Source organism: Sinocyclocheilus anshuiensis, unplaced genomic scaffold (assembly GCF_001515605.1).
Source record: "Sinocyclocheilus anshuiensis isolate Anshui unplaced genomic scaffold, SAMN03320099.WGS_v1.1 scaffold1166, whole genome shotgun sequence".
NCBI lineage: Eukaryota > Metazoa > Chordata > Actinopteri > Cypriniformes > Cyprinidae > Sinocyclocheilus > Sinocyclocheilus anshuiensis.
Genome location: NW_015536532.1, coordinates 190,334 through 199,180, shown reverse-complemented (window position 1 = coordinate 199,180; position 8,847 = coordinate 190,334). Strand labels below are relative to the sequence as shown.

The window sequence follows — 8,847 nt, the reverse complement described above, 5'->3', positions numbered from 1 at the left end:
CCAAACTTTTTAACGGTAGTACAGTACAGGTGAAGGCAATCAACAGGTATGCAAGATATCTCAAAAACAAAACAAGTCTCCATCTAGCCACACTTCCATCCTGAGGTTCATAATCGTTACTCAAATTCAGCCTCGGCCAACCATTATCCCAACATTTTCACCTCTTCTGCGTTGCAAAGCCATACATACTGTCAATCCTTCCATATGTCCTACCCTAACTTCCTGTTTCAATAAGAAATATGTCAACACGAGGAATAATGTGTCCGTTTAGCCTTTAGAAATGTGACACTTCTAGGCTTCTACCTTATCTGGGGGTACGAAGAACAACATGCACTATGAAAATCCCCATACAAATAAAACTCAACCAGTTTCTCTACAAGAAACCAAAGAAATCCGCTCATAACATAAAAACCAACTATCCCACCTCTTTCTGCTCTCCTCAAAATACGTCTCAGTAATTCTACTTGCCTCATCTTATGGCAGTACCTCCGACCTACATTCTGCCTTTTTTCCCCACTCACTTAGTTCTGTCTATTGTTATCAGTCCGCCTAATGGACTTCATTCTATGGCTTTGTTCTGGCAGGCGAATGAGCGCAGAAAGGGAGGGAGGCGGAGGGTTGCCGAGAGAAAGGGCAATCGAGTTCGTTTCTTTAAAGGATATCAGTCATTTCGATATGATCGCCCTCCCAAGCAGCAGATTCACAAACACGAGACTTCCTCTCTCTGAACCGAAGGCACCAACAATCATACTTGAGCTCTAGTACTCACACATGAACGGCGTTGATACTCCAATAAAACAAATCTAGACATGTTTGAGAGCTAATAAATGGCACAAATAGTCTAATAAAAGAGGAATAATTATTGTCATAAAATCAATAACAACAACTGTTAAGTATTACGGTGACTAAACAGTCTGTATGCCTGGCTTAACTTGCTATTGATTGATAAATGAAAAATTCAGCATAATTTTTCATGTTTTATATGACTTTTTTCTATAAGCACTATGGAATACAATGACTGTATTGTTAACATATATTTAAGGTTATCAAAGAGAGCAGACAAAGATTTGAAACAGCCCTTACAATCACTGACGGTTGGCAAAGAAAATAAAGGAGACATAAACGTGCGCTAACACATGCACTTAAAATAAAAGTAAACCTGACTGCTCTGCTTATAGATGCTAAAGGGTTAAGTACGTTCACTGCCCGCATCTGGGAGTCATTTAAAACATTCCACAAGGCTTACCACATGCTTTCAGACAGGCTAAACCCCATGAAGCAGATTTTGCTATCCAGGGCTGGAAGCTTTCAAAGAGTGCATTTCAGAAAATTAAACTTGTTATAGCTTTTTAAAGGCTCTAGATGAGATGGTGCGAGGACTATCTGTGCCTGCCTTTGTGTACCAGTGTGTGTGTGGATCAGTAGTAAGGCTGTCCTCTTTGAAGTGGTGGGATGCTAAATGGCGCTAGCTCTTTCCCACCCTCTGATAGGATCTTCACAGGCTTGCGTTCCCAGCTCATTTCCTCTGGTCAAGTCTTGTGACCCGTCAAAACACAGAGGGGTCTTAGGTGTTCGCTCTAGATAGGATACAAAGGCCATACAAATTAAACCTTGTGCAATTACACAATGACAAAAATAACAAGCTCACTTAACCCAAATAGGCCCGGTAAATTTCATTTCAGGGCTGATCACTTAATTTCACGATTCTTACGTGTTGAACAGATTCAGGACGGAAATATGAGCCAAAATCAGACCAGTGCTTTCATTGATCATTTCACAGATCATTTCAGTGTAACGATTATCAATTGTATGCAAGGCTGTTTATTAAAGCTAAATCTTTCAAGAATTTATTACTTTAGATATGCGGTCTTCAACATGAGGTTCATACTTTAATCAAAACTTTTTTTATTTTTTTATTATTCCACCATATTGCACGCTGCAGTTTCTCCCATTAATAAGTAATAGGAGTGAACAGTCTTTGTATATCCATAGTCTTTGTTAATAATGCTGCTTAATATGTTTGTGGAGTCTTTGTCATTTTTGATAAATTTAAGGCATATTTGTCTTTGTAGGCATCTTTAGGTACATATGTACAGTAATTACATTAAAATTATAATATACACATGTTTGTATAGACTAGGTTTAAAATGCGACGCTCAATTTTATGTGCTGAACAATGGTGAAGCCATTTATAGTGACCATTTAAAACAGGGATCTTAAGCCATTTCTTGATAAAGACCTGAAGTCAAAAATCTAGACAAAGGTTGAAGGCACCTGCTTATTGAAATGGTCACGTGACGTCATACGCTTCCACTATACTTCTGAAAAATTCATGAAGTAACAGCAATAAAAGCTGCAAAACATCTAACCAAGGCTGTAACCATAATGTTTTGAATAATTAGGGCTAAAGACTTTGCCAAAACTGAAATCCATTTTTTCATTGTCCTGTCTGATTATGAGCACGCTAAAGCCTCCATATAACCTTAGACATGTGATGTGTTTCTAAATGTAGAATCAAGAAAAAATAGATTTCCCCACAAATGTCTTACTTTTGTTTTTTTTTTATGTTGAAGAAAGGGATTATGAGTCATTAGAACAGCCACTGAAGCCCTTAGGCCAAGCAAACCACATGTGACATGACTCCATCTAAAGGATAGTTTATTTTTCCTCTTGTGTTAATGGGACGTTCCCTCATTTGCAAGGTGATGGGCCATATAGGCAAAAGGTCTTGGCATTCTTTCAGCAGTTGTACTATTTGCAAACACACTCTGCAAGAATACCAAGAGGGGTCACTCAGAGCGGGCAGTAATATTGCACACAATGATGAGTAGCAAACAAGTAGAGGCAAAGGCTGCTCCTAGAAATAGCTCATGTAAACAAGATGAGAGGAGACAAACTGACGACACTTCCCTGCTGTGAAAAAAAAAAACAGATTAAACCAGTCTTTGCTGGTCTCACCTGGTCTCCCAACCTACTTAGTCCAACAATCTGGCTTGATTTTTCTTCTTTCGTGGCCTGTTTAATTGGTGTTTCACTGTGGATGGCTTCTCTTCTGTTTGAAATTCTTTGTTGCAAAAGAAGACCTTTTGCAACATTGATACAGTGTCCTTGTCATCACAGTAAAGTGGTGAAAGGTCATATACTGTAAGAGTGTGGATGTTCAGAGCTTGTGTAAATTCAAGGCATCATCACAAGATCAATGGTGCTTGCCGTTGTTTTTCACACAGTGCACATCACTATGTTGACACATCTGTTCTGAGACCACAAAGGACAGCAATGCAAATGTTGGTTGAAGCCTTTTGGAGTGCTCTACTACCATATTATGCACTGTAAAAATGAAAAGATACTTAAAGCTCCATTCAGGGGCTTTTTCAGATTTGCACACTGGTGGAACTTCTAGGCACCTTATGACGGCTCAAATATTCTACTGTGCACTCAAGGAACTTGAATATATTTCCTCTATTTGTTTCAAAGCCTTTCCCATATGATTTAGTGATACTGGAGGAACTGTTGATCGTGTTTATAGAGTTCTTGCAGGAATGTATGGATTCCATTTTGCTCCTCATACCCCTATTCCATTAAAATGGTGCTGTTTAAACTATATCATAGTTTTAACAATACACTTTTATTTTAGATAGATAGGAGTTTACTAGACCTACAAAATTTACACGAGTTCCTTTTTCCAAGGACCAAATGTTATTTAATACATATATAATAAAGAGGAATTATCATAGTAATCAATTCAAACGGCAACTAGAGCACGGTGTAAAATATTTCATACATGTCGGTCAACTGAATGTGTCTAATCACTGCCATTGACGTTTCCAGTGTAGACAGTTTCACTGGCTACATTTACGTGTATACAAAAGTAGTCTGATTATTGCCAAAAATAATAAGGAATTACTCAGATTAAGATCTTCATGTCAATAGACCAGTGGTTCTCAACCTTTTTTACTCTAATGCCAGATACAATATTTAAGAACAAAGATTTAAAAAAATATTTTTTACTCACAATTTCTAACCCACAAAATATTTAAGAGCTTGGCATATCTAGAAAAAAAAGTTAATTCATTATAAAAAATGCCCATGCACCTGTATTTAACTAACATGACCTTTTCAGGTCTAGAAACTTTAAGGCTTTTTCAAAACAGAAAACAAGAAATACTGCACCTTTGATTGTTTTGGTTCATTTTAAAATCATCTTGAGGCCCCCTAGTGGGCCCTGGTCCCCTGGCTGAGAACCTCTGATATAGACAAACCTCGTCAGTCCACTTACATGCTAATTTTTACTTTGATAATCATAGGTGTGATCATTTCTACTGCAGTTTTATCATTCACTCATATTCAAACCCTCTCTTTACTATGTTAAACCCACATAAATTTGAGTTCTGTCAGTGAACCTCAAATGTGACCTTGGACCACAAAACCAGTCTTAAGTTGCACGGGTATACTGTATTTGTAACAATAGCTAACAAATGATCAAAAATTAGCGTTTTTTTCTTTAATGCCAAAACTCATTAGGATATTAAAGATCATGTTCCATTAAGATATTTTGTAAATTTCCCACTGTAAATATATCAAAACTTAATTTTTGATTAGTAATATGCATCGCTAAGGACTTAATTTGGACAACTTTAAAGGCGATTTTCTCAATATTTAAATTTTTGTTGCACACTCAGATTTTCAAATAGTTGTATGTCGACCAAATATTGTTCTATCCTAACATCAATGGAAAGCTTATTTATTCAGATGATGTATAAATCTCAATTTCAAAAAATTTACCCTAATGACTGGTTTTGCGGTCCAGGGTCACAAATGGTTCTTCAAGTAGGCCTATCTTTTCATTTTTACAGCATAATTCTGCAAGAGCTTCTAGATCGGGGTGCCCAAACTCGGTCCTGCAGAGTTTAGCTCCAACCCTAATCAAACACACCTGAACCAGCTAATCAAGCTCTTACTAGGCATACTAGAAGCTTCCAGGCAGGTGTGTTGAGGCAAGTTGGCGCAAAACTCTACAGGACATCGGCCCTCCAGGACCGAGTTTGGACACCCCTGTTCTAGATGATGTCTATAAATGTTGTTCTAGCCAGCAGTGACCTGAAACATAGCCTTGCCCTAATGCGAAAGCACTAAACTTCCTGCACAACGCGCTGCGATTACATAAAGGCAGGCACCAGTTGAGCTTATGTTCAGCGGTATCGTGCCCTGAAGTGACACCGCGCGCAAAGGGAGAATGGGAGGAGACGGCTGCGTAGGCTGGCCGGTGTTCGGTTTCACCAGCTCACACGTGACCGCAATGGCTGCTTGTCTGCTCTGTGCAGCGCATCATTCCTCCGCCGCCCAGCGAATGTAGGCTACAGCAGTTTTCTCGCTTCGCTGAACTGTCGGTGAGGACATTTACCACCCGCCGAGGCGAGGCTCCTCCGCGTTCCGCCGAACAGCTCACCGGCAGAGAACAACCGCATTCGGGAGAGAAATTAAAGCGTCTCGGGCTTCAACTTCCACCAACCAACACAGCGGTAGGAGGAGTCAACAGGTATTGGCGCTCTCTATTTAAGTGACAATACAATCGCTAGGCTGACAGGTAGTCGCATTGATAGCATCTTGACAGATGTGGAGCAGTGAATAGGCGCGTCTTTCGGCGCTCAGATGCGGTGTGCTACTTAACTGTAAAGCTGTCCGTTGAGTTTGATCGAAACCGCATACGGGGGTAATAATGACCGGTCTGCGGCAGCTACGTAATCAAATGCGCTGTATTGTTCTCTCACCTGAATGAGCAATGTGTCATTGAGCGCTCTTGCAGCAGGTCTTTCATGCAAAGCGTCGCTACGCTGTACTAGCTGAGCGACTTGAATTTCGCCGTGCGTCGACTTTATTCAAGCAATTTATTCTTTCTGGCTTTTAAAAGTCTTATGCATGTTATGTGTTTGATAATAAAGGCATACATAACATGTTGAGCGCGATTTTTTTGTACAGTGCCTTGTTATCACAATGAATTTAACTGGGTCACGAACAAAAGCAACAAATGCCTCTATGTAAGTAATTTCCTCCCTGGATTAACTCGGCTGGAAATAGTTTAAGAGCATTTGGTTCGACCTGCAATATACATATCTGAATACTGAGCACAATATCAGGGCTCACTTGCCCGAAGCTGCACTTTAACCTCTTCTTAACTCTCAGCCCCCTCCCCCTTTTGAACATTGACTATTGCACTATTCAAACTTTGAGAATTGTTATAATTTATGAATGCTTTTGAATAAAGACCTAAGGTTAAAGAAAGTTTTTTTTTAAAGCAGACTATCAGCAGATTATTGCAGAAGTGAAATCATTTAAAAAAATGAAAGTGAAAAAGTTATAGAAGTTTAAATTTACTGTAAAGATGTACTGTACTATTTTTATTTAATTTAATATAAAAATGTATATTACTAACAAAATGCGCATGACAATCGCATTCGATTAATCATGCAGCCCTATCGTGCGCCATATCGAACATTTTTTTCTGTCGTTATCGAAGAAGGTGTACCGTCGATAAATATCGATACCGTTTTATCGCCCAGGCCTAGCCATATGCTTAAAGGGGTCATATGATGCTTTTTTTTAAAGATCATTATTTTCTTAACTTTGATAAAGAATATCTCTTTGGTTTTGAGACTTTAGTCTTTGCAACTTCAGGGATCTTATCCATTCACGAACAGCTTGTAACACTCCAAAGAGAAAGGAAAACTTGAAATCGCATCATATGACCCCTTTAAATAAGTTGTGTTCCAAATTTGAAGTTGATATAAAAAAAATGGAGGCTACTATGCAATTTTGTTTAGGTGTTATACCACAAACAGCCACCAGGTGCCATCCTAACCCCATTTAATTATTTGATGCATTTTTCTGTCACAAATGTATACATTTCGTATACATTTCTCTCTCAGTATTACTCCTATCACAAAATAACCACCAAATATGGAATCTTGAGACTCAAGACCTTTCCGACGATATGTATTTTGTCAAGATTCTAAAACGTTTTGATTCCAAAAGACCGTAATACATTTTGTAATATGACACCCTGCACTAAGGGGGAGGAGCCCGCTAAAAGATTTTAAGGCCCATATCTATGGTAACGCAATGTCCGATTTCAAAACGGTTTTCACAGGATGAATTTTGAGATTTTAAGCTTTCAAATGATATAATAATAATGATGATTATAATATAATATTATATGATGATAATAATATATGATGATTACTAAAACATGTGATAGGAAAAAAAGGAAACGAATAGAATTTTTGTGACAAAGGTCAGAGCTCCTGTTGTGGTGTATATGTTTTGAGGTGCACTCTTGTCATAAATTAATCTATTACTGCTCCTACATAATTTTTAACAACAAACAGTGGGAAACTATCTATTTAGGAGTCTTAGACCTTTCCAACGATATATAGTTTGTCATGATTAGATTAGGATTTAATTGTAATATATTGAAGAAAACTTAGGCGTCCTGCTAGTGGGACGGTGACAGTTAAGGGGTTAAAGGGATAGCTCCCCCAAAATTCAAATGAGTACAGTAATGAAAATATACTCATTGACATGTTGTTTGAAAGCTGTATTACTTTCTTTCCTCTGTGAAACACAACAGAGAGATGTTAGGCAGAATATAAGGGACTTTCATTACAGTGAAAGTGAATGGGGACTGAGATTGTCATGCTGTCTAATATCTCTCATGTTCTTCGGAAGGAAAAAAGTAATTTAGAACAACATGAGAAGTGAGTAAATGATGACGGAAATTTAATTTTGGAGTGTACGCCTACTATCCGTTTAACTGCAATAGTAAGAGGATGAAATGAGTCACACTTGTGATGCATTGAAACTATACAGCATATGGTGTAAAAAGCGAGGTGTTTTGGGTTAGTTCTGTTTTCGCTGTTAAATGGGAAGTTCCTCAACCATCTGTCTGCAATAGAAAGAGGAATGGGTACGATATTCGCTTCCTCTAAGCGCTGCCACTTTAATGCCTGTCATCTGCAGAGGCATATGCCACAAAGCTTGACATTTTGATTTTTCTGCTCATGAAAGCATGTGCATGCTCACTGTATCACCTCCTGCGGTGTTTGTCTCAAACCTTCCATCAGGGCTCTCTAATGTTCTCGGTCGTTCCAAAATAGCAGGGAGGGGAACACAAAGCTGACTGAATCAGGGTGCTGTCTAATGTCCAAGTCCTTGCCATTTTTTTTCAGAAATCTGATTTTTAACAGACTTCATTTTCACACCGGTGGATATGACTAGGTGACATGCCTCTCTCTATTTTTCTACCCCCTCTCTCTCCAGTGAATGGATTTTAGCATACTCTCTCATTAATCATTTCAAATTGTCCACAGTATTGTAAATTGATGGAACTGATTATCAAATATTTTTGGATCCCTGTCTTTAAAGGCTTAGTTCACCAGGGCTCTACAGTGCGACCATTTCAGTTGCATTTGCGACTGAAAACTACTGCGTGCGACTATGAAAACATATTTAGGAGCACCAGTGCGACTGACCAGATCTTCATCATATTTGTGATTGTGATCGCTGAGGGGAGCTTCAAAGGTTTCTACGTGTTTTTGCAGCGTTGAGTAGTGTATCACAGACATATCTCACGAATCCTTTCATCAGCAAAGTGTAGACGGTGTAAATAAGAGATTAATTGCGCAGTGTAGAGAGCTTCGTTGATTATAAATGTGAGCTCGCGATGAGCTAAGATGAGTGACAGCTTTTAATGATTTTTAAAGGAGTTCGTAAATATGATACTGATTTAATACAACAGTTAAATAGACAAGAAGTTACTATTAAGTGACTTACATTGTCTGACTATAACACTAT

The 8,847-nt window shown here is 38.4% G+C and overlaps 1 protein-coding gene across 2 annotated transcripts in view; it reads left to right on the top strand.

The window, feature by feature from the left end:
- The first annotated feature begins 5,198 nt into the window (after positions 1-5,198).
- The window catches only part of rarab (retinoic acid receptor, alpha b), a 151,594-nt gene continuing 147,945 nt past the window's right edge, over positions 5,199-8,847 (top strand). For both annotated transcript variants that reach the window (XM_016494767.1, XM_016494776.1), the window contains exon 1: positions 5,199-5,536. The gene's annotated coding sequence lies outside the window, so the exon portion shown is untranslated. The remainder of the gene's footprint in view (positions 5,537-8,847) is intronic.